At 45.2% G+C, this 25,681-nt stretch overlaps 1 protein-coding gene across 24 annotated transcripts in view; it reads left to right on the top strand.

Annotated features, from left to right (window-relative positions):
* The window catches only part of MAP4K4 (mitogen-activated protein kinase kinase kinase kinase 4), a 162,398-nt gene that overhangs the window by 50,893 nt on the left and 85,824 nt on the right, over window positions 1–25,681 (top strand). The gene's annotated exons all lie outside the window — the stretch shown is intronic.

The raw sequence follows: 25,681 nt of genomic DNA, 5'->3' as shown, positions 1-25,681 counted from the left end.
GCAAGAGATCTTTTAGTCTCTCACGTAGGTTTCTAAATTAATTCCCAGGGTGTGTGGGGCCTGCAGCTCAAACTTCCAGACGCGAGAAGTGTGGCTGTTCACGTGCCCTCGTTTTTTGGGAGGGCTTAAAAAAGCTTGTCTTTGTGGAGCACGCGCAGTATCGGTCTCCTGGAAATCACTGACCGCTTCTTTTTTCTTTCTTCTGTTTTTCACCTTTGAAGTAACATTGAGTGTTACTATTTAATCTTCCGCAGTGCTGATGCTGACAAAATGCCATTGCTGGTGTGACACCGTTTCCACTGCTGTGCGCAGAGGCAGCGGGGTGTTGAGGGGTGCCTGAGAGGAGGGCAGCAGCTTGCGCTCTCGGTTTCCCACCCTTCCCGCTGTGCTCTTGCTGGGGGACATGGCTTGTCCTTCTGGGCTTTACCCCTCCTGCCATAGAGAGGCCCCTTCGGTCCGGGCCCTTAGGAGGATGAAGCTGGCAGAGGTTTTGGGATGCCCTGAAGAGCAGCAGGAGCCCAGAGGGGTGGGTAGCTCAAGGCAGACACACACAGTTTGCCCCTGGGTACCCACCTGGTAGTCCCAAGGCCCTGGTGTCCTGTGGTGCTCTGGCATCGCCGCCAGCAAGGTTGCTGATGGTGCTGTGGTATCAACGCATCTCCCATTGCGCTCGCAGCCATTGCTCCATCTTGAAAATACCAGACTTCCTCTCCTGACTTGCGCAAATACCAGGCCTTGTTACTAATCAGTTTTTTCTTTTCTCCCCCACTACTCTTGCTGTGAGAAGTCCCTGTGCCTAGCCTTAAGAAGTGGATCAACGCTTGAATTTTCGTCCTGTAAACATGGTACTCCCATGCACTGACTTACAAATCCCACTGAAGCTCCTTATGCTGTAATTTGGTTTTGAAATACTTCAGATAGACTCTCATTGTCTGTGGCAGCACGCTTCTTTACTTACTTATTCAGGGTGCCCTTTGGCCGTCTGAAGGGCTTTAGTCGTTTTCGGCTGCACTTTGGTAGGTCTTTTAAGTGTGGTTAGCAAGCATGCTTAAGCATGGTTTAAAATTCTTACGGCTGAGCAAAATCACAGCGCGCTTCTGCCAGCGTTGTGGTGGCAGCCAACTGGTGTTGGGGCCATCTGAAAAAACATGCTTTGAGATGAGGGAGAGCTGTGGCGGAGACAGGGATGCTCAGCTGGGCTGAGCTGTGTTACAGCCTGGGTCGGCCACAGCCACGTCCGAGCCCCACTCGAGCCTGCCGGCCTTCTGCACCATCGATAGCTGCCAAGAGCTGCCCTTCAGGGAGAAGGAGGCTTTGGAGATTAGACACGAGTTGATGGAGGCTGATGGAGGAGAGGCAGGAGGCTGGAGCAGAGGGGCTTTGGCATGGCAGAGTGGAGCCTGATTCACAGTGCCGGCTGGCAGGAGGCATCCGTATTCATCTGTGTCATCCGGCGCTTTCAGTAGGCACTTTCCATAAGTGTTTTTTATAATAGCAGGTTAACCTTCCTGAGGGAAAAAAATTGCCTAGTGGTTTAAAAGTAAAGTCTGGCTATTGTAAAAGAAAATATGTTTGTAGCGCAGATGGGTAATTATCTCCCAGAGTGTGGTCTTATCTATTCTCTATTCTCAAAGGATCTGATGATACCATCTCAGTGGCATTTCCTCAGGAAAGTTTGTAGCTCAGATCCCCGACGCCACCCTGGCCCTGCTGTGGCCCTGCTGGTAACGCAAGCCCTGAGCCTGGGAAGGGAAGGGGTGGGGGGAGAAGGGAGCACGAAACGGGCATGTTTTCTGAGGGGGGACGAGAGACAAAACAGGATTCGTTGCCTCCTTCGCCTCTGCCTCACCCCGAGTGCCCCGCTGAACCCGTCAGCCGTGATAGGGTGTAAGCGGAGGTTTGCGCACGCGTCCCCCTCGGTGCCTTTGCCAGGGCAGCACGAGCCGTCGCGTTCATGCGTATGCAGCGTGCTAATCTCATGCATGTGATCGCGTCTCCTTTCGGTGTCTGGCCTGAGTTACTTAACAACCAGCAGATTAACCTTAGGAAGATTTCCTTTGGCTTGAGGGGGAAGCCTGTTCTTTCCTCCCTGAACAGGGGACTCAAGCCTTACGTAAGAGACCAAAGGTTTTGGCCGCAGTCCTTGGGTATGGGACGCGTGGCCCTGTCTTGTGTTGCTGGGCTTTTTAAAAGTGTAAGCCATTTGAAGGGGTTTTGGACTTTTTTTTCTTTTCCTCCCAGGCAAGATTGGTCATCTGCAAACTGTATTAAGGAAATTAAGCATGACCTCTTCCCTTGCCCCCAAATCCATAATTTATGTGTACGTGTTTGTGTATATACTTTTATATATATACATATATGCATGTACAGATATACAATCCATTCATATAAATCAATCCGTTCATATAGAAGTAGGGCTAGAAAGAGTCTCAGGAGATCATCCAGTCCCTCCTCGTGCCCCAAGACTGGATCACTTTGGTCTGTCAGGCTGTTCCTGATGGGTATCTTGTGTAGCCTGTGGTCTCATGGTGCCGCATCCTCAGGCAACCTACTTCCATGTCCCACTAGCTCTCGCTGTTCAGGGTTTTCCTAGCGCCAAACCTGAATCTCTCCTGGTCAGTCCCTGATTTCTGGAGTTAATCTGTCATCAATAAGGAGGACCCTGTAGCCTGTAGCAGCAGGCTCCCTGATTTCCAGCTGATAAATGAAAACCAGCAGGAGTTTGTGTCTTATCCTCAGAAGAAACACTGGTTTTGGTAGGAATGGCGCCCTCGTTCACCCACTCTTTTCAGAAAGCCCAGCACAGCAGCTGACAGCAAGCACTCAGCCTCCCAGCACAGCAGCACAGGTATTGCCTCCAAGCGATGGATGTTCATTTTCTTTTTCTTGAGACTCCAAAGAAGCGATTGGAGTTTTCCACTGGTTTAGCTCTCTGAACTGGTGGTGGTGGCTGATGCTGTGCCTGAGCCTGGGGGCTGGAGGTGCGGGGAGGGGAGCCGTCAGGCCTCTGCTCCTGGCAGCAGCAGCTTGCCCTGAGATCGGTTTTTAGCCCTATCCCAAAGTCATACCCGCAGACATCTGCTCAGGTCTCGTCTGAGTGAGGTGTTAACCGCTGGCGCACTGGCGGTGGGGCGAATTGCGGGTATGAGCTGTGACTTGCAGCAGTACGGTCTGCCCAAGGTAGATGGGCTTACTTTGACAGCAGGGAACTCGCGAGGTGTTGCTGCACATACGTGGACTTCCCGTCCACACTGCTTCCACACCCTGCTTTCTACTTACGTTTCTCATATGCTTTCTTACCCTTGGCTTTTGCCCATTTTTGCCTGTTCCCTCTTGCTCACGTAGTGGCTTCCCTGCTTTGCCTCCTTTACCTCCAAACAAGGATGGGAAATAACTTCATGCAGCTTGGCTGAAGCTGCAAACAAAACAACCTTCTCCTAAACACCCACTTTTTTTTGGTGGGCGAGGCAGTAAACCTCTTTGAAAGAGCATTTTCATCACTCTTACTTTTCTGTCTGGGGATTGATACTTTTTTTTTTTCCTTCCCCAAATCTGCTTTTGATAATTACTGAAAGTGATCAAATCACCCATGACTTTTTGCAAGTGATCCTGTATGTTTAGAGAAGTAACTCCTGGCAAATTAGACCTTTTGGTTTCCTTATGCATTAAAAAAAGGTGACTTGCTCTGCCTATAAACTGTACCAACCTTTCTATTTCCCCAGCTTTAGCTGAAATTATGAAGTCAAGCTAGGAAAAATAGTCTTGTGTTCATCTGGCTAATGTGGGAGAGCCTGCTTTCATAGAGGCATGTTTTGAAAAGGTTTAAGTTACTCTTTATGTTGTCCTCAAAAAACACAATTTGTTTTTATAGCTGAGGACAGAATAGATGGATTTCTTTCAATGACAGTATTTTTAGTAAAAATGTGGGGAGTAGAGTGGTAATAAAATTGTCTGCAGCTGAGATAACATTTTATTTTATTTACTTACCTGGTTTTTTTTTACTGGTTGAGAGCTAGCACAAGGCATTGTCATTGCATGAGCACAGCAAAGAGGGAAGGTGCTAATTGCTGTTCTCCAAGAAAGGGACAAGAGCTGGAAAAGCTCCACTTAGCTGGTGAGCTCCTGGTCTTTATTAGCAGTCTGTGACCTAATATGCTTGCTCTTCTTGGTGACATGGTTTTCTTCCTCCTTACCGTGTTACAAGATCACCTGTCCGTCGATCCATCCACCCATCTTTGAAGTCCATAGATGTAGTAACAGAAGCAAAAGTCATGGGACCAAGAGTCTGCCTCAGCCTTTCCAAATTACTTCTCAGTTCCTTGGCACCTCGCTGAATACCCTCCGAGACGTGCCTGGGGAAAGGTAGATATTTTTCTCCTCCTGACAGGGTTCATCACAGCTCCAGTCACACAGCACAGTGGTAGTTAATTGTGAAGCTGTGCTGAAAGTGATGTCCTTGGCAGCAGTAAGTTTTTCTTGTTGAACTCCTTGGCATGGAAGTGGCTTTAGCAACCCAGTACTCATGATCCTACTTCCTTAATTTATAAATATTAAATTAGAAGAATTAAATGTCTTCTGATTTTAGTCTTTAAGCTAATGGAAGTGGAGTAAATCATGGTTATGGATGAACTGCTATGTAAATTTGCTGCTGTAAAATACCCTGCCAAGTAGGATGCTATGACAAAGTAAATCCTATAAGCCTAAAGCTTAATTATTGATTTGATTTAGGCATATATACAAATGCTAAGAAAATACTATAAATTTGGGTTCTAGTGTAAGTTGTAATTCAAGTTGTAAAACAGTTTCCATTATAAGCCTCAGACTGGAGACCCTCAAACTAACTGATTTTTTTATTTTCTCTTCCCTGTTGTGGCTGAAAATTTGCATCTGGCTTATTCTCCCTAGAGATTGCTTTGAATGTTTGGGCTCTGTGGTTTTGTTTGGGCCTTGGAAATCAGGAGGGAGATGGGAGGAATTAGTTCCCCTCATCTGATTAAATTCTATCCTTTCTTTTATAATGGACTATAGCAAACATTTTAAACTAGGGGAGAAGCTGGCATTAGGGAGATTTTGACTGCTGGTGAGAAGTGGAAATATTCTTGTATTCATAGAGCAATCCTTCAGTGGAAGAGTGCCCTGCGAAACTGCCTCCAGCAGAATCTAACAATATTTTCTTAAAACCAGGAGCATAAATAGTATCACAGACCCTATAGGTTAAAACTGTGGCAATGCTGACAAAATTACATTTATAGGGAGACATAGTTAATAAAGGTGGTCAAAATTTTGGGCACGGAAAACCTCCTTTGAGCCTTGAAACAGGAGGAGCAAACTTCAAGTTAAATACAAGTTGAGTTGTTTCAATACAAGTTTCCGTCTACTACTTATAGTGTCACTACTTATAGTGGGGTTTTTTGGTTTTGGTGTTTTTTTGGTGGGAGGGTTGTTTTGTTTTGTTTTTAATACGTTTCTAAATTGCATGTCCTCTTTTTGAATACCACAGCTGCATTTTGACTACTTTACAGAACTTTTTACTAATCCTTACCAGCACCCTAGCGTTTTCCCTTCCAGCTTATGAAGCGGCTGGGAACTTGGAGGACCTGAGTGTTGGACACAACACAGCCAGGTGAAAGAGCTGAATTTGCTGCAACAGTTGTTCAGGGCAGGCCTTTTCCAGACTGGCATTTCTGCCCTAATCGGGGCAGGATTTAATTCTCAAGAGTATTTGCTTTCCAGGGTAGCTTGGGTGCACATGCTTTCCTGAATGAGGACATCAGCTCGTAAGCTGTTTGGGCTAAGCGGTTTGCCTGTGGGGGTGGCTGAACGGTATCTAACATAATGCCGCTTTGGTCATGATTTGAGGCCACTGAGTGGTACTGCAGTATAAATAAGAAATAAATTGTTGCTGAGCTGCACTCCCACGCTGAGTCCGTGTAAATCCATTCAGTCCCAACAGGCTGTTGTTCCAACTTTAATTAGCGTTCGGCGTGAGCTTCCCCCAGTACCTAGACCATGTTGGTAGCTGGTGGAGAGGCTGCAGCCTTATCTCTTCACACTTTCTTCGCAGAATTAGCTCTCTTGTTCCCTCGTGCTCCTAATTGAAGAGTTCCCGTTGAGTTCCCATTGCGTTTGGTCCCTGTGTGCTCCCCATCATGCATCAGTGTACGCCTGCCCGAGCTCTGGGGATGCCATGAGCTCCTCTCATCCGCCTGGAGCGCGACTCCTTAGGGAAGGGCTTCGGCTTCCTGTGCTTCACGCTGGGTCGGGTCCTCAGGACGTGGCTGGTGGGGAAGTTGTCTGGGCTGCAGGCTTCCTTCTTCCCTGCTGCCTGGATGACACTGTCCCTGTCTGGTTTTGGCTGTTTCCCCATGGGAGCTGGTGACATCATGTGTATTTTCAGTGATGCAGAAAGACTGCCTGGCAAACCCAGCCTTGTTCATTTATTCCTATGGACGGCTTGTACTTTGAAAATAACCTGCGGAACATCTGCATGCAGGGGTGTATTTACTTATGTTATAGACGCCAGCTGTGAAGTTTCTCCCATCTGTGCCTCTCCCTAGACAGCTTAATTTAATTTCTGGCTTGCTGCAGCTGTACCTGCGGATGTGGGAGTCGTCAGTTCTACCCATCGACCCAGGGCAGGCTCTTGCTCAACCTCTGCTCCTTTTCCGAGCATTTTTTTTTTTGAGGTTTAGGATCCTCTTTGATCCTCGACTTGCCTAGGAAAGAGTGAACTCTGTAAATCTGCAGTTAGTTGGTTGTTCTACTCAACAAAAAAACCTCTCTGCTTTTTTTTTTTTTAAAGTAGCTTTATTTTTGCCATGTGTTTCCCCCTTGCTCTGCTTTAACTGTTGGCATTTGGACATACTAATATCAAACAGATAACCTTGAGGGTATAATATAGTTATTTATAAATACTGCACATGTAACTTCCACAGTCTCCACAAAGTCTTGCTCTAAGCTTGGTCTTTTAAAATGCAGGAAACCTGATAGTTTAAAGAGAAATGGGATAAAGCAGGTTGTTGGTATCAAACCCATCTTTGGAAAGAGACGGGAGGAGGAGCGCAGGGAGGAATTGCGCTTGGACTTCACATTCACGTGTGACGTGAGGTCAAGTATGCATTTGTGCTGGATGGTGCTTGGTGACCTTCATCATTCCGTTGAATGACTAATCAAATAGATAGTTAAATGCCTCCCAGTCCCAGTTGTTAGTCCTCCTTTCCCAACAAAGAGAAGAATAACACAATTTTAGCCCACTGTGCTGCTCCCTACTGTGCTATAGTGTTGGCCTCGCAGAGGCCTTTATTTGAAACTTGGCGTAGGGAGAAGATAATTGGACTGTTGCTCTTTTTTTTACTGTTCTGTTAAATTCATGATGCACTTCCCTCTAACCAATGCTCATTATATGTAATCTTGCAAACTGCCCTGCTAATGTTGCTAACGGCATGATTATCTCCAGTTGTACCTTAGTAATATTCTAATGAAGCAGAGGTGCACAAAGCACCAGGCAGAGGGTGAGTTCAGGACCTAATTAATGACGTGCTGAATGTTTGCTGCTCCTAGAGGAGGTGGGGAGAAGGGTGACAAGTCCTCCGTGTTGGATGTGCTGTGCAGTTTCTTTAAATAGCTGTAACTCTTGCAGCTGAGCGGGGAAGGAGGACGAGGAATTCTGCCTACTGAAGGGTCATGGGAGTGGTCGGCTACACGAAAGTGCTAGGTGGTTCTCCATCACAACGTTGAATACATCGTGACCCAGGGATTTGAGGATCTTCTACTTTGGAGGAGTTCCTTGGGGTCTCACCCTGCCCTGCAAAAATTGCCATTTAAGAGGAGGGTTTAAACCTGTGGTGAATGCCGGGTGGGTTGCAGGGTGCGGGAGAGGGTTCCTGCAGGCGGAGGGTGCTGCACGGCCCTGGGCTGCCTCTCGTTTCTGGAACCTTCTTCCTTGGATTTGCAGAATTTTAAAATAATTTGGCATAGAGTGAGCCATCGGTTGAGAAGTGTGGGAGGAGTTGGCCTGCGTTAAAGGCAGTCTTTTCTCACCACCCCTGAAACACGGAGCCTTCAGAGGATCTAGTGACTTTTTAAATTTGGAAACAAGAACACCTTAGGTTTGAAAGTACACCAACAGCTCCAGCTCCGAGCTGGGCAAGGTGCAGAAGTGACAGCACTGAAGCAGTGGAGTTTTGTCCTGAAGGACAAAATGTCTCTGCAGAGAGGGAATTCAGAAATTTATTTCATTTTGCTTTGCTTTCAGGCTTATAGATAAAGATCTGCATTTCCTCTACATCAGCGAATCTCAGATTTACAGTCTCTTGAAGATGTCCAAATAATGCTGTTAATGTTTATTCAACAAATCTTTCTTTAATAAAATAGCTGCTACTTCTAGAGACTGTCTTAACCTGCTCAGTCCCTTTTGCTGTACTGAAGAGCAGTGAAAGAATTAATGATAATCCTTCCCGTAACCCCTTTCTGCCTTTCCAGATTTAATATGGAAAGGGTTTAATATTTGGAAGCTGAAAGTTATAACACATATACTCCTTGAACAAATCACACCACCTTTTCAGGAATAAGAGATATATTTTTTTAATTGGAGTAAGAGTGAAAAATTAAAAAAGGTGGAGGGATCTCATCTCACATGAAGAAATAGTAAACAGTAGCCTTACTGAATAGGCACTCCTCTTTTTTTTCATCCCGCCTGCCAAACTGCGGTGTTGTTTGCGGCATGCCTTTTTACGAAGGCTGGGAAGCCATGCCTGCTGTTAAGCTGCTCATGCGTGCTTTGTTCCAGCCATGTCAAGGCACTTCCTCAAAACCAAAAGGATTCCTCCCGCTTCCAGGGGCCACTGCAGCCCAGCTGCCTTCAAAACCTGGGTGCACCTGGCTGGGATACTACTGCCTTGGAGTTGCTGGACCAGGGAATGATTGGTGGTGGCATCATACTTTGTGGGCAGTGGGATGGGACCCATGTGCCACTCTCCTCCCCTCCACCCTTGTCCTCTCTGCCAAAGAGAGGTATGCTGGAACATCCTGCCTAGCCCCCAGCATCTGTTCCAAAAGGACATAGATCTCTAACAGGTCTTGTGCTGTTTTCTGCCTGCCCTGGGGTGTCCCACAAGGCATCAATCACCCATATTTAGACTGCACAAATTGAACTGCAGGATGCCGGCAGTCCAGGCTCGGCCGCTCGCTGGAGGAAGAGGAAGTCTGACTCCGTTTCCTTGGTTTTCCCTCAGCACCCGTGATCTCGTTGCTTTGCTTTTGTGGTGTCGGCCGCTCTCCTCTGGATCTGGCGAGGCACCGAATGTGCCTGGCGCTTCTGCTGGAAGCGTCGGCTGACATTTCCTGGTCTCAAATGGCTGCTCAGTACAGAGGAACTGCAAATACTTGTGTAAGGCACCAGTCCTGGTAATATTTAGCTGTTCCTTAATATATGATCTATCTGTAGTGGCTTTTACCCAGGAGCATCAAAGTGCTTTTTTTAATAAACATTAATGAATTATGCCTGACAACACAACTATAAAGTTAGTTAGTACTTTTATAGATTAAAAAAAAACAGAGGAAATTGAGTTACATGTTCAAAATTGCACAGGAAGTCTATGGCTGGAGTGGAAATGTGTCATCTCCTTCCAGACCTCTCTTCTTGACATGCTTTCTCCCACCTCACAGTATCTCATGGTGACAAACATCCCAGATTTGTGTGTGTTCGTGCGTCTCCTTCAGTGTGCCTCAAGTTGCTCAGGGTATCAATCTCCTTGTGAACTTTTCTTCCCTGAATGGTTTTGAAGCTTCTGGTAGTTTTCATGGCAAAGCTGGAAAACTGTATTTGGGGGCGGGGTGGGGGCCACCCGAGTTTCTCCTGGGAATCAGCTCTCCTGGATCCTGGCAATGTTCCCATCTCTGCATTGTCTTCCAACCCCAAACCTGTTGCACATAGGAGGACCTTTCTGATGCTTCTGTGTTCTCTTGTAAGCAGAGGGTTAGAGCTGCCTACTGGGTTTAGAGGAAACAGAGATGGTTGGCATGTTTTATCTTTCCAAGGAAAGAAGATGGAAATGCATGCTCTTTATCTACTGGATGCTAAGGCTGTTTCCTCTGAGGAAGTGGAAGGTGATACAAGAAAGCCATTGCTTGATTTCTGTAGTAGCAGCCTTTGCAGGATGTGGCTTGAAAAGAGTAGAAAGAAACATTTGCAAACTGAGAAGATTTAGGGAGGTGGTCATAAGGGTAGAAATACAGATGCTGTTTGGGTCAGACTGTGACTGCATGCATGAATTGAAGGAAAAATGGTAGCAATGCTAACATCTAATGCATATAGAAGTTTCTCCACAAATTATACATGCAGAGATCCTCTGGCACAGATGCTAGTTTCAGAAGTAGTTTGGCTGAGTGCTTATGGTCTGCTAAAGACTTTGGCAAAAACATTTTATAGATACGTGTTTCCTAAGTTTTAAAATTTTTGTTATTGTACCTTTTCATTTCAGGGGCCTTAACTATCTCCAGTTTGTAGATTTGGGAAGCACCTTGCATGTTTTGGGTATTGCAGCAGACAAACAATACAGAAATTTGGTTTTTTCCCCTGTCTTTGAACGTCAGGTGATTTTTTTTTTTTTCTTTCTTCTTTTTTTTCCCCCCTCTTTTTTACCACATGGAATTTGAGGTACCTGTATTTGAATGTTGACCTTTTATTCATGGCTGGAGTGGTGGGAAGGACAAGTAGAGTCCAGTCCTGGAAGTGCCTGTGTCTAACTGCGGTGGAAAGAAGCGTTGTTAACTCTCATTAACGGCATCATTAAATGGATAAGCCTTCTTTAAATCTAGCTTTGAGGAACCAAATTATCTTAATCTTGTATTGGCAGTAAGTCACTGACACTGTTGAGGCAACTTTTTTTGTCCCATTAGGAATGAAATTTGGCGTTCTGAAGCGAGACTCTCCTGTGTAAAGAGCACATAGGCGGGTTGCGGTGGTAGCTGGGATTGCTAAATGCTGGAATTCCCTCATCCTTATAATCTCTTGTGTGCACACTTGTTTCCTGGGCTTGTCTGCTATAATGGCCTGCTGTCACCTGTTGGCTTCCTAGTGGTGCTAGGCATCCTTTGTGAGGGCTATAATGTTTTTTCTTCCTCCCTCTCTCTTTTTCTATGGCTTCCAGCTTTCTGGAGTGAGTGTTGCTTCTTTATGTCGTGGTATATCCATGAGATAGATTTCTTTGTCTGAGTTTGCGAGTTTAAAGCGAGTAGAGATGTTAGGAAGGAAGCTCTGTTGTTTCCCCCCCTCCCCGGTTGATTTTTGTTTGCTCGTCACTCTTGCCTGAGCAGTAGCCGTGTGAGTGTCTCATGCGATTCGGTATCAGGTAATCTTGATTGAAGAAAGAAAGGCTTTGCTCATCATTCACGAGGTGATTCTAGCTGGGGGAAATGAAATCCTAACAATACTTGAATTTATTAGGTATTCTCACTTGAGATCCTGTTTTCTGAGATGAAGGGAGTCGTCATCGCTGGGAGTGCTGAAGATCTGATGGTGGAGGAAGAGACGAAAGATAAGGCTGTACTTGCACCTACATGCCATATCTTCAGCTTCCTTGCCATTGACCCATCCAGCAGTAAAAATACTCTCTCTCTTGTTTGTTTCCAGTTGTTACCTCTTACCTCCCAGGGCTCTGCCAAAGCCGTAGCATGGCATGGTTCCCCAGGGCGGCCACGCCAAACTGGACTTGCAGATCTCTATCCTGGTTGCTTACTGGGGCTTGTCTGTCCTTTCTGCTGTATTCCTGACCCGCTCTCTCTCTTGGGTCTCTTCCATAGGGCAGCCTGGAGAAACGTAGCCTGAAGGCCTCCTTTTTAAGTGGATTTCCTTGAAGAAATCATACTTGATTTAAGCATATCATGTGTCTTCTAGTTTGTTTGCTTGGAATATATTGGCACAGACTTGCCTGTACTTTGAATGATTTCTATCTCAAGGCAGAGCTAAAACTTGTCATTAGTAAGTGGGTACTTACCGTTAGAGTGTGTGACACATTCATGGGAGTCATAAAAGTAGAACAAATGAACTTCTGCCTGCAATGAACATGAAAATGAAGACTGGAAAGCTGATCTACTTTGAATTCACACTAGCAGGTTTTCCTGATCACTTTCAGTTGCTTTTACTGAAGCTAAGGATGGATCTTGAAGATTTTCATGTAGCAGTCAACTAGACTGTTTGCTTTTTCTCGCTTGCTGCTTCTTGTTGAATTTCACCCACTGATTTCAATGCTAACTATAAATGCAAGTGGCAAACAGTATAATTAAGTAGATTAAATCTCTCTTAGCTACAGGTTTATTCACATAAGGGAGAAATGTTAGTTTTCTTCTTTTTTTTCCTTTTGCTTTGGAATAGTTTCTCCTGAAATTCTTAAACAAATGAGCAGACTAAATTGAAGCTGTGCATTATCTGTTTTTAAGTGTGTACAGAAGATGGCTTGTAAGCTACTGAAACATTAGTAAAAAATGAAAATAAAAAGCAGAGTCATCAAAATAAATTAAAATAAAATTAAGCACGTGCTAATTTTGCTAAAACGGAGTGCTGGCATTTGCCAGTCAGTAACTTGCATTTGCTTATTTTCTCTGCCTCAGCCGTTCGGTTGCGTATTGAGGAACTCTTGCTCTGTGCTCCCTGCAGAATCTTGAATGTTACAGCCCGTTAGCTTAATTATTTGGATCTTGGATGATTTTCCTTCTGATCCTGTTAGCTTTGCTTCTTTCTTGGTTGCGCTTAGGGTTTGTGGCAAAAATCAGAAAAGGAAGCCTCTGTAGCTTTTCACTGGTGGAAGGTATGAACTTCTGCCCTTCTTTCTTCAGTACTGGGCATCTTTCATGCTTCCAGCTTTGAATGCTCATGTTTATTTGAGCTCAAGGCCAGCGCAATATCAAATTAAGCTTTTGGGGTTTTCTTGATGTTTCAAATGGAAATTCATTGGAGGCTTTGAGCCCGGTTTTGTTTGTTTATTTTCTTTCCAGGCATCTGTGTTTGAGATGTGCTGTAGCTGGATGAGGAGTAAGAGTACCACAAGAACGCTGCCTGTTCTTTTTACTTGTTTTTAAAACACCTTCCCAGGCTGTAATCTAGGTAGAGTAAGACCTTTGGGACAAAGGCTTGCCTTCCGTCAGGCTGTGTGTAGCTGCAGCAGGTGCCTTCCTGGGAGGGTCAGAAACCCACCAGCTTTCCCTTGGAAAGAGTCAGTTGTAGGAGCCTGCCTCCCTGCCATAGACAGAGTCAGGCAGAGGTGAGTGCTGGTGGAAAACGTGTTTTGGGGTGTGTGTGTGTGTGTGTGTTTTTCACCTTCATTGACAGTGGAGCAGTATCTTGGCACAACTTTGACGGAGCTGGGGCTGCCAGGGGTCACATAGGGTTGCGCCTTGATGACTGCCCCTGGCCCTCCTTCCCTTGATGCCCTGTAGTTTCTGGATTTGAGTAGTTTCCCTGGGTGGTGAAGCACCCTCACCTACTGGGCTGGTGGGTGGGATGGGATTCCGACTTCCGTCAGGGATTTGTCACCCAGGGTGGGTGATGTGGGTGGTGAAGCGGTGGTTGGTGCCCAGGTTCAGAGCATCGTACCATAGTCAGCCCTTAATTCAGCTGTGTGTTTGACGGGGCTGCCCCACACTTGGCATAAATATGCGTCTGTGTATGTGCGTACCTTCAAACACGGCCCATAATTGACAGCATGTTGCACCAAATCTTGTCTTGTATGCGCTTCTCCTGGTGATCCATTGGTTCAGTGAAATTGCTTTAAGTGTTAAGCATTACTCTACTCTCGCTCATGTTTTGAAAGACAAGTCCTTGGACTTGTTATGAATTCTACTTTGACAGAAGTTGCAATAGCTGTGCATTGTATAATTGAGCAATCAGTTCCAGCATGGTGTATTGATGTTTTCAGTGCAGACACATGATTATAATAAACTGTAATGCTCTTTCAGTAATGAGACAAGTGGCTGTAAATTTAAAAGGCAAACTTTAAAAGCATTGGAACTTTCAGAAATCCAGTTTTATTACAATTTAAAAAATAATTACTTTGTTTTAGCTCTCCTCAGAGTTCTGTAATTTGGGACAGGCACAGCTGGCGTACGTAGACCCCTCCCCAGCATCTTGGAAATCCAGTCCCACTGGTGATACCGCATTCAGACTGGTGGAAAGGATTTTGTTTTCTTTCCCTGATGTGGGGAGAAGGGAGTAGAAGAAGTAGTAGGGCAGCATCACAGCTGATTTAATTTTGTTTTCAGTGCATGACACTTAATTGGAAGATTGCTTAATTCTAGGAACTGCTGTTCTGCACCACCATACCACATAATGTATTTAGGTCATAGCTGTAGCGTTTGGTCAGAGTAGCTGATTGTCTTTAACATGACTGTTTTCCAGATGCAAGTGGTGATTTGTGTAAATGGTAGGTAGCTTTTGAGGCAGCGTAGCTCAAACCTTCCTCTGTAGGTAGGTTTGCAGACATCCTAGGAAAGCATGACTGAGCAAATACCTTAAGACAAGTGGAAGGCTTCTACATTTTTAAAAATTTGTTTCTTTCCAGTCCCCCTCTCCACTCCTTTTAGTAAAGTTGGAAGCGGTGGAAAGGAATGGTAAGAGATTAGATTTGTCTACAGCTTTAGCATTATGTATATCTCTGTTTGTAGGATTACAAATTTTTGAGTTTGAATTCTGAGTAGGATTAAGCAGTGTTTTCACTTGTGAATCCCTAACCAGAAACTGCTCCCTCTTACTGGAGGTTTCTGGGTTGTTCCCCACCTGGGTCTGTCTCTGAGCCGCCGTGACTGAGGCAACCTGTTATTTTGCAAAGACCCACGCGGCAGGAGGCGGTGTGCTGGCTCCAGCTGTGCTGCGAACCAGATGTGGCTGGGTGCATCCCTTGCAGTCAGCTGTGTCTGCTCTTGGAGACACCAGAGTATGGGCAGATACATGGGATCTTTCACAACTGCCTCTTTGGAAAACACCCAGCCGAGGATGGAAACTTGGGGGCGTGTAGGGTGCTCCTGAGTCGGGGCTAAACGATTGCTGGAGCAGTTTTTTTGGTTTGATGGGGGCTGGGACTTCAGTCCAAACTGTTTACAGTCTCCCATTTCCATATCTATATTTAGGGGAGATGAGCTGATGGGCCGGGAGATGGTCAAACTGCTGCAGTCATTGGGACGGCTGGCCTGTTGCCTGCTTCCTTTATGTTGTGCATCTGCTCTCAGCGAGATGGGACCCTGTCCAGGCTCACACCCTGTCCCCGCTGCCTCTCCCCTCCACCTGAGTGTGGCTGCCGGGATGCTTGTGGGGCCAGAGGAACAGCCTTGCTGCCCGTGCCGGGGCTTGTTTGGGGTTGAGGCACTTGCCACTCCCTTCTTCCTTCCTCTTTGCCGCCTGGGAAGCAGTGCAGCATTAGAGAAGTTTCATGGATGGTGATGCTGGGATAAGCTGCCTGGCTATAAGCGGTTACAAAATGTATTAGTGGTCCTCCACAGCTGAATTTTGGTCCTCACTCCTCGTTTGCAGTCTGGGGCAATACCGAGTTGTCCTATTTGTTCCAGTTTGCTGAATGATTTACAACCAAAAGCTTGGCCTTTCCAACTAACAATTTTTATATTACATCTAATGACAGTTGTGCTCCAGAGTAGTGACTTGTGGTCTGCAGGAATAGCTGGTGTTGGATTGCGAGCTGAATAAAACTTCTGTGTGGTGTCATGAGAAAAGATTCCCCCCGCCCCCCAAGTGCAATTGTTATTAGAAATGCTAAAAAAAAAAAAAAAAACAAACCAAAAACCTGCAATGTATATCCTACCTACAGTTACAGAAGGCATGTGTATTTGGGGCTAAAATCTTACAAATCCTTTTGCACCAAAAAAACTTTTGCTTAATCTGCGTTGTACCTGTGCCCTGAGCACACTGCAGGGTGTGTGGGGACCGGCTGCAATGGCAGCAGCGCCGTGGGCTTGCTTTACAAGTCCTCCTGAGGAATTTCTTTCCCTTTTTGTTTTCCACAACTTGGTCTGCGAAGGCCCGTAGTGTGCTATTTAAGAGCGGTGAACGTGTTTTGACTAGTTTTTGTGAGGCACTTGGTGTTTTCTTGAGTACTCGGTAAAAAGTAATAATCAAAGAATGAGCAGGCTCCGTTTCCTTGATGAATGCCGTGCTTTTCCATGGATTAACCTGCGAGCCGAGTATGTTGCATAATGGCTTTTCTGTTGTGTGGCCCTTTCACATAATAAACACGATGGCCACAGGCTTTGCGAATGCAACTTAAATACTACCCAGGTAGCAAACGAGGGGAAATGGTGTTCATTTTGGTCCTCCTTTTGCTAAATAAATAAATTAAGGGCACCGCGACCTCTGAGGTTGGTTTTTTGTTGTTGGCAAGTCTGGTACAGAAAAGGTTGTTAGCACAGGCTTGGATTTCTGAGTCAGGCTCCCGTGCTGACAAAGCAGAAATAGTTTGAGGTCTGAAAATACTGCCTGAGTATTTGAAAATAGTTCATGTGGACACAAAGCTGTTTACAGATAACTCACTGGCCACGTGCCAGTTTCTCAAGGACAAGGTGTTTTTTGTTGGTGTGGGTTTTTTTTTTTTCCCCCTTTAGAATCACAGATGTACTTGGCAGGGTATCAGAAGATAAAAATGCTGGAAAGAGTCTTCTGATGCAAGTCCTCATTTAATTAAAATACATATAACTTTAGGCTAAATGTGTGTTTTGCATCTTGCAAACAAGTTGGGAAAGTATTTCTTAATTTGCTCTTATGTACAGGGTCACAGTATAAAACACGATCCCTGTTTGTGTGGCTGCTACACTGGCTGGTGTGATCCTTTTTAAGAATGCCTTCTCTTGTAGCACTCCCCCAGCATATCTGGTGCCCTAGAAGATGCATTTTAGTTTCAGCGCTTGCTGCTTAGTAAATTATGGCTCTGTAGTCCGTAATGGTGAGGAGATGTGACTAACTGGAAGTGGCACTGATGATGTTTGTAATGGCTAAATAAAGAGATGCCAACCAGTGTCTGCCCTCAGTAGGAAAAGCAAAAAGCCCTAAACCACACCGTCCAGCCCTTCTTTGTTGTGTGTTGTAGCACTGGAAGAGTATTGACAGTTGGACTGGAATTGAAATGTATTTTTATATAGACACACACACATATATATATGTAAAGTATATTTAAGAGTTCATTAACTTTTCTCCCTTACTGCTAATGTTCTGGAGTTTTTTAAAGGTCGTGGATATGAAATCTTTCATTTTAACCGTGTTGAAATAAAACTCACTACGCAGCTGACTTCCCTGCTCTGCTCGGCTGTATTGTTCCACTGGGATGGCATAAATGAAAATAATTCTCCTTCCCTGTGCTCATCATTAATATTAAACTGTCCAGTGATAGCTTCAGATCCTCCCCACGTGGTGTGTTTGTTAGCATCTTGTGGTGCAGCTTAGACAAAAGGCGGGACCCTCTCGGTAGGAACGGCCGAACGTAACAGTGTGTGCGTTGGGCTACTCCTTGTCCAGCAGACTGAATCAACAACAGCAAACCCAAAAATATATTAAAAATGGAAATAAAAGCAGTGGAGCCAATCGTTCTCCCTTTTCCCTTCCCCTCCCACCATGTCTTTTGCATTTACAGTGAGGTTTTGTACCTTCCAAAAGAATTCCCTCATCTGTTTAGCGTACCTGAAATTAAAGAAGTTGTTTTCTATTTAATACCCCTCCTGGTGCCTGCTGGGAGGGAGGCTGGTGGATGTTGTGGGATGATGTCTCGGGCAGCCAGGCCCCCGAAGCGGCGTAGCCGAATGCATGCTGTCTGTGCCTTCCAGATGCCAGCTGGTGAGGGACACTGTCCCCTTGCTGCCTGGGGCAGCCGTCGCCTCTTTCTTGGCTGGTGTTGGTTACGGAGCTGCGTGCAGCTCTGTGGCTCTTTCCGCCGCTGTTTTCAGCAGCAGACTGAATGCAGCAAGGCTGGTAGGGTTTGCGTGGTCTTGGTTTTCCTCCTCTCGTGGCATACGACCTCCGACAACGTCGCCCAAGAGACTGCAGGCTGCTTACAACAGCATTGGTGCGTGAGGGGGCAGGGACCAACTATGGTTTTGATCTTTTTTTTTCCTAAGGAAAGTATGTCTTTTGTGGCATTTCTATGTACCTAATGCTAAAATACTTAAATTCATCAGGGGCATCTCTCCTCATGTTTCAGAAGGCGTGTGCCCATCACCGAGGTGGTTTCTCAGCAGCTTCTCAGCAGTGAGCGGAGTGAAATGGGCCCAGGCTTGCCTGGGTTTGCAGAGGGCCTTGGTCACAAGGTGCACATTGCTCCGTTCTCGGTGGGAAAGCTCAGGTTTGCCTGTCCAGGGGTGATGAGTTAAATGTCAATACGAAGTCATTTAAAAATCAAACGAAGAGAAGTGGCCCCAGGCTCTTTTCATCCAGGCTTATTTCAGTGTTACTCTGCAGAAGCGATCTGGAGACTCTGCCCTTTATCTGCCATATTGCTCAACTGAGGAGGTGCCTGCATTGTGTCGAAGCCCCCGTCCGCCTGCCCAGCGACCCTGCTGGGTTAGTTTGGGCCACGCTTGGTCTGAGGTGGAAGCAGTGCATGGTGCACGTCTCTTGGAAGTGGCTCCGGGTGGCTGTGATGGTGGGATGGCACCTGGCGAGCACAGGGCTTGCTCTGGCGACCTGTGGTGGTCCCCTTCAACCTCATTAACGCCGGCCCGGCTGCAGGGATTTGCTATGGCCACAGCACCAAACTGGGCCTGCCCCTCCTTCAGTTGGTGGCCAAGATCCAACCAAGTTTTTGGTGATGAAAGTGGCTGGTGAGGTGTAAAATGAGAAATCATCTGTATCTGTAGCCCATGTAATCTTGTATCTACAAGAACATGTTTTACCATTTTGGTCTAAATTTCTTCTCTTGATGTTCTCCATCTGGCTTGTTTTTAATTATAGTTGCCAGAAAGAAATTGTTCTGCATAAAAGAGAACATTGCAGGGGGTCCAAAGAGGCAAATCAATGTTAGGAGGGGTGGATTTAGTGACTGGTAAAGCCGTTAGGGTAGGGTGAGGAACTGATTTGAATGAGAGCCGGACACAGCAGATTTTAGCTGATGTTTCCAGAGGAAGCCAAAGGTACTCTGAGCCAACTGTGTCTGCGTGGGAAGTATGCCTCCACTCTGGTTTCATTCTTTTGTTTCAGTTTTTTTTTTTTAAATAATTTTTTTCATGTCTTTCAGTAATGTCCCAACTGAATTACCTAGGTAAGTGTAAAACAAGAAAAAAGTACAAGCAATAATAAGGTTAGAGGCAGCTCTTCTCTTTTTGGAGAGGACTGAGAGTGGGGAGTCCATTATAAGAGAAAAGGGGTGATAGTGTGTTTAGTGAAGGTCACTAGATCTGGACATAGCCTGGTGGTGGCTGGAAGGATGGGATGATGACTTTGAGGATGGCTCTTGAAGAGGGTGTTCTCCAGGCTGGTGCCTCAAGCCGGTTAGCTGAAGTGTCCCTGTAGAAGCATCATCGAATCTGGGGCAGGAAGCTCTGGATGGCCACCTACAGAGCAGCAAAGCTTGATCCAGCAGCCAGGGTGCTGGGTCAGAGTGCTGGGAGTAAGCAGAGATGCGTCGTAACTCTGAGCTCTGCCATTGACCTGTTGTGATCCTGGGAAAATTGATAGTGGCTCTCTGCCATGGTTTTCCCACCATCCTTTTTTTTCTTTTCTTTTCTTTCCTTTTTCCTATTTAGGCAATGAGCTGTTTGGGAGAAGGAAATGCCTCTGTGTAATGTATGTCCAGCATCTTTCAGAGTGGGAAAGCTACCACAAAACTAGCAATTGAAGTAAAAAATCAGTGCATAGGGCTCTCTTTTTCCTTGCTAGCGGGTAACATGTTTTCACTCTGTCTCTGGAAGTGCAGGACTGATAATAACTGTGTGTCTTTCATACTTCACAGAATGCAGTACTATGCATGAGTAAATTGTCATTATTATTTCTTCAATAGGCAGCTAGCAAGACTGTGGGTATCTAAAGCAGGATAGAGAGTATGTTGTTTTCTATTTTGCTTTCCAGGCATTTGATGTCAAGAGTTAGATAGAGGGAAAACACAGAACCCTGTCCTGTCTTTGACTTAAACAGTGGGAGTCTTCAATAGCTTCTGGTTGGTTTGGGTTTAGAAATCAACTAACAGGAAGAAAGAACATTGATGTTGGCCTTTTTTTCTGCTCATGTGTTTCTGCAGTGATTTGCCAGGCTTTTGTACTGAGGTGGTTTGCTGATTTTTATTCTAGAAGGAGCTTCCATGACAGATGAACATTATCCCTTCTTTACAAATTTATCTCCATCGCTGGAGCCTATGATTATTTAGCTTACAAAACACTGTATCAGTAGGAACAGCATTATTTTGGCTACAAACGCAACTAGGTAGACTTTTTGCTTAAGAACATTTTATATTTTATTATTTGTTTTTAACTAGGGAGGTTGCATTCACTTTGTGCCATTCTGTCTTTTAGCCTGTCAAAAATGCATGTTCTGTTTCCACCGCAAGCATTACTCCCATCGCTTTTCACAGGGTAGACCTAGTCTTTCCAGGGAGTGGGAAGAAACGCCTTGTAGAGTCCAAGTATTCGCAGTGCAAAGTTGGTTGATCTGCAACTTCCTGTGTTGGCGAGTGGCAAAAAGAGCTGATGGTAAACATGCATTGGAATAATAAGGTATCATTTATTGGACTGGTGTGTGTAACCTAATAGCAGAGTATTGCTCCATGGCCTATTGCCTCAGGCTGGTAGGAGTTCGGAGTCAACTAAATGAGAAGCAAATTGAAAAGTTAATTTTGGCATGGGGGCATTGTACAGCACTACTAAAAGGTGGTACCATGGTGAGTTTTCACTTGATAGAATGTTTAAATCTAGCCTGCTGCTTCTGTGTACGTTGCAGCAACTGAAACGTGAATTAGTAGATTTTTTTCCAACTTAGTTGCTCTTCTTTCCAGAACTGTCAGCATAGGATACTGGGTGGTTGGAGAAGTTTTCCAAAGACTTAATTGCACAGGATGATCCAAGCTTGCAAGTCATGAATCACGTGTGCTGCCTACCTTTCTTAATGTGTGATGTTGCCCCGTATTCTCCTTCCATGCCACTTAGCTGGGGAGCAAGCTTCCAGGAACAGTCCCGCAAAAGGCACATTAAAACACAGGCTGGAAACTGTGTTAGTAAGAGAATTGCATTACTGTGGAATACATATCTTGGATAATTGGGGGGGGGCGGTTAGGAGGTAAATGAGCTGCTAGGATTTCTTTTGCATTTAATTTGCGTAGTTCTTTGATAACATTAAGGCATCTTGGGGGAAAAAAAGGCACCATGAAAAACAGCACATAGCACCACTTGCCTTTGAACCTTTCAAAAAGAAAAAATTTACAGTAATAATGTGTGCAGAGGAAGAAAGAGGCAAGAAGTAGGTGTATGAACTGACTTGAAGAGTGTGGGTAGGCTTGAAATTTGTAATGTTCTGCAGATCTTGGCAGTCTACCAAGGATTCCCCTTGTCCCCTCTGCTTTTCAACATGCATAAAGCCCACTGAGATGAGAAATAAACAGCATATTGCTATCAGACACGACTGGGAATATGCTTAAGTAGTGGATTCAGTTTAAGATCCAGTTAAATGCTGCAGTGTTGCTGTGTTGGTGAGAAGAGCTGTATTTTAAAACCCTCCATATGTAAATGAAGTTTCTGTCATCTGCATGAGAAGAAACAGGGCAAGATTTGGGGTCAGCAGGCTCAACTCCTTTGACTTGCTCATCCCAACAGGCCATTTGAAAATAGAATGGTGCAGTAGTGGTCTTAAAAATATTCTTATATTACTACCTTAGGAGGATAAACAAGTGCTTTAGTATGAATTTCCCTCATGAAAAGAGGGAAGAAAAGGCGGGGAGGATGTGTAAGAAATGACAAGGAGTTTGGAAATTTTGATCGATAAACATCTTAACATGGTCTAAATGAGGGGAATATGTTGGTGGGCTCTTTTCCGTGGGAGTAGGGGCCAGGCTCAGCTGACCGTGCTGATATTTTGTCATGGCCCCCAGCCCGAGACCTTGTAAGGGGCAAACTCTGGCTCCTGGGATGATGTAGCCTCTACTACCTGTTGCTACTACACAGTGCAACCTCTGCAGCCTCCTCAGTCCATTGGCTCTGGAGACAGTCATCTTACGCTTAAGAAGATGCATGTAGGTTGCTGTCATCTTCATTGCATATTTCATATCCATACTTAACTTTCTGGCCAGGGGAGAGTTATCCTGTGATCCCCAGCCTCTGGTAATTGGTATCTAGCAATATTTTAAGAAACTGCTGTTTTCAGTTAGCATGGGGCGCCTTTTGCAATCTCATGGCGTTTTTCAGATACTGGGACGGTAATTGCCGGCAATTTGCCGGGAGAAACAAAGCTGCAAGAACCTCCGTGTGCCCTGTGCCCTGGGGATGGGGGAACCCGGGACACTCCAAGGGGCCGTGACTCCAGACAGCACTAAAAAAGGGACCTCCTTCTGCAAGAAAAATGCTGTCCCACTGGAGTGTTAGCCTGTGGTGTTGCTGAGATGGTGTCTGGATGAGGCCTTAATGGTTACCACATTTATGAAGTGCCCTGGGAGTTGGATTTGAATAAATTTTAATCCCAGGAGACTGAGTTCGCAGGGTTTCTCCAATCTACAACTTCTGAAGTTCTTTTGTCGCATTCAACCACTTTGCAATTTTATTATTATTATTTTTAATGCAGACAATTTTTTCCAAAGCAAAAGCTGGCTATGAAAATCTGACGATCAGTTTCCAAAGCAGGAATGCTTAGCCGTTTCATGTTGCAAGCAAAATTATACCAGCATGTTTGACAAGTCTGTTCTTGAGCAGAGCTGTTAAGCAGATAAACAAACAAACAGAAACTCTGCTCATGCTTATATGTTGTGATTGTGATGTTTGCTTTTTCCCTCCTTCTAAAAATGTTTTTAATGAAAAGAATGTGGCTTCAAAATGTTCTTTTACGTCTCTCATATGAATCAATGTAATGCAAACACACACACACCACCCCCCCACTCCCCCATGTTGTAGATGCTTAGAATATGAACTCTCCATACATTATGAAAAAGGTATTTGGAGTAATTTTTAACAATATTCTGAAATGACCAGGGTTTAAATTTGGCCTGGGATACTGAGCAGCCCACACTTCCCACAGTCTGCAGTTCCCTTGTTTTCCAGTCCCTTAGGAGGGTTTTGGAGAAGCTTTTCCCATCCCCGCTGCAGAAACAGCAAAGCGAAACACGAGCAATTGCTGCGCTCTGCTGTAGCTGTCACGGCCCAGGTTTCCATAGGGACTAGTGGAGGCACCAGCAGCATCCCGTAAAGCTGCAGAGGAAGGACGGTTGGGCTGGTGCACATTAGTCATGCCGAGTGGGCCAGTCTCACAGGGAGGGACGTCCTCTTGAGAAAAGCTGTGAAGCTGAGCCCTGGCAAATTTCAGGCTTCTCTCTGGAAATAGCAAGCCCACCAATAGTTCGTAGATTTTAAAAAGTCAAATAGAGCAAGCTTCCCATAAAATACATGTCATCTTCGCTCTTCTGTGTGCCACTTCTTCTGCCACCATTTTAGCATCCCTGCTTTGCTGCAGAATGAATGGTGAACCATATTTCACTTCTTTTTAGAAAGTTTCTTCTTCCTCAGTCCTCCTTAGTGTTGTGAGCTTTTTCCTCTGAGATGTCCTTGTTCTTCTCTTACCTTTAGGATATTCTTTTTGTACCTCAAACAGTGCTTCCCCACGTCCTTGGGCCTTTTAGTTCCTTCCACAGAGCTGTGGAAAATAGGGGCAGAGCTGAGAGGACTCATTTTTCCACCTTGGTGTAAAACGTTTTTCCCTCCTCCCTTGGTGGGATGGTAGGTCTAGAGGAGAAGACCACAGGCTTTTGTCATTAGGCAGAGGTCCAGGGTGGGAAATTGGAGTTGCATCTCTCCTGGGCTTGCTGAAAGACTTTGGTTCAAAAAGTAGTAAGGTCAAGGTGAGGTCAGTCTTGGCCACTGCACACATGTTATGACCCTAACTTGATTTCAAAATTGAAACCAGCTTGAGACCAAGCTGTAAAAAGAAATGCATGCAATAAAGGGAGTTTACAGAGCCGGCAGAAGCCTGAGTACAGTAATTTATTTATAGAAAGCATGTGGATTGGTTAATAAGGGAAGAGCGCAGCACAATAAGAGTTGTGAAAGAAAGCGGAGGCTGTGAGTTCTGCAGCATTTCATCCTTTCTAATGCACCAGCAATGCCTGGCCATTACCTCCATGGAGAGCATCGTAAGGTGTGAAGGGGTCAAGATTTCTCCAAAGACAGTAGTAGTTTGGGGTGCTTCAGTTCTGCGGTGCTAGTCTCGAAAGAATCTGTAAAGAGATTAAGAAGTTAGGCCAGGAAAAAAGTACACTATTGATGTCCATCAGTTATAGTGGATGCTATGTACAGGTTTCTGCCTAGGAAACTTAGAAATTGGTGAGGAGAAATGTAAAGGAACTGTGACTTTAGTGAAATGTTTTGTTGTGGTTTTTATCATTATTTGTGATAAGAGTGAAGTGTAGTGGGCATACCTCTTGCTGGAGAGCTTGACTGATTCAGAGAAGAGCCTTTGGGGATGATGCTTGGGAAAGGCATTGGGAGACCAGCCTGTTTGAATGGAGGTTTTGGGGCAGTCTGCTGGCTGTTAAGTGGAGAGCTGGAAAATACCAATACTAGGACCATTTCTAAGTGCCTGTTTTGAAAAGAAAAAAAAAACAGAACAGCTAATTGATACGGCCCCACCTCGTGTAAAAATATACTGGAGAAAAAATGGTTTTTGTCAGAAGCCAGCTGAGGCGAGTTACAGCCCACCTGGGCTGGAGGGGCCCATGGTGCTGCCTGCCTCCCAGCCGTGCGATCCGCCTCTTGCCAGCTCTGGCTCTGCTCTGAATGCAGAGCAAACCAGTTTAATTTCCTGAGCTGCCGTCCCCCGCCCCACCCCGCAGTTTGCTTTTTCTGTGTTAACTTTCTGCCATTTTAGTGATCTCAATCAGCTTATCATATGATCCGATGAGTGCCAGAAGGAGCTCAGTGCTCCGGGGAGAAATATGTGACAGGAGGCTGGAGGGAGGCAGGGGAAGGAAGGGTAGAAGCTCCCCGCTGCAGGAGCTGGGATCTATTAATTCAGCTCCAGCTGTACTGAGAAACCATACCCTTCTGGTGGCATAGCTGAAGGGAGACGACGTCTTGTTCTTGTCTAGCTATCGTGGGACAGGCGAAGAGAGCTATTGCAGGTCTGATGCATCACTTGAAGAAACCTCACTTTTTTTTTACTAGGGAAGACCAAACCGAAGAGAAATGTCCTTTTGTAACCCCCTAAGCATGCTTGCATTTACCTAGTAATATGTCACCCAGGTACCAGGCACTGGTGCATAGAAATAAAATGTGCAATACATGGAGTTTAACTATTCTGGCATGTTAATAAACTATCATTACTGACTATGAGCTGTGCTAAAGTAAACAGAAGAGAAGCTGTGAACGTAACCTGTCTGTGCTTAATCTTGATAATCATCCTTTTAATGTGGAGAAAAAGAAATGGGTTCTAAGATTTGTATAAGAACATTTTGAAAAGAAACTTTGTTTTTGGCCATCTAGAGTATTTGTTGTTTTTTCATATGAAATATCA

Source organism: Gavia stellata, chromosome 1 (genome assembly GCF_030936135.1).
Source record: "Gavia stellata isolate bGavSte3 chromosome 1, bGavSte3.hap2, whole genome shotgun sequence".
Taxonomy (NCBI): Eukaryota; Metazoa; Chordata; class Aves; order Gaviiformes; family Gaviidae; genus Gavia; species Gavia stellata.
The sequence above is the reverse complement of the archived record's forward strand: the minus strand, read 5'-3'. Positions and strand labels throughout refer to the sequence as shown.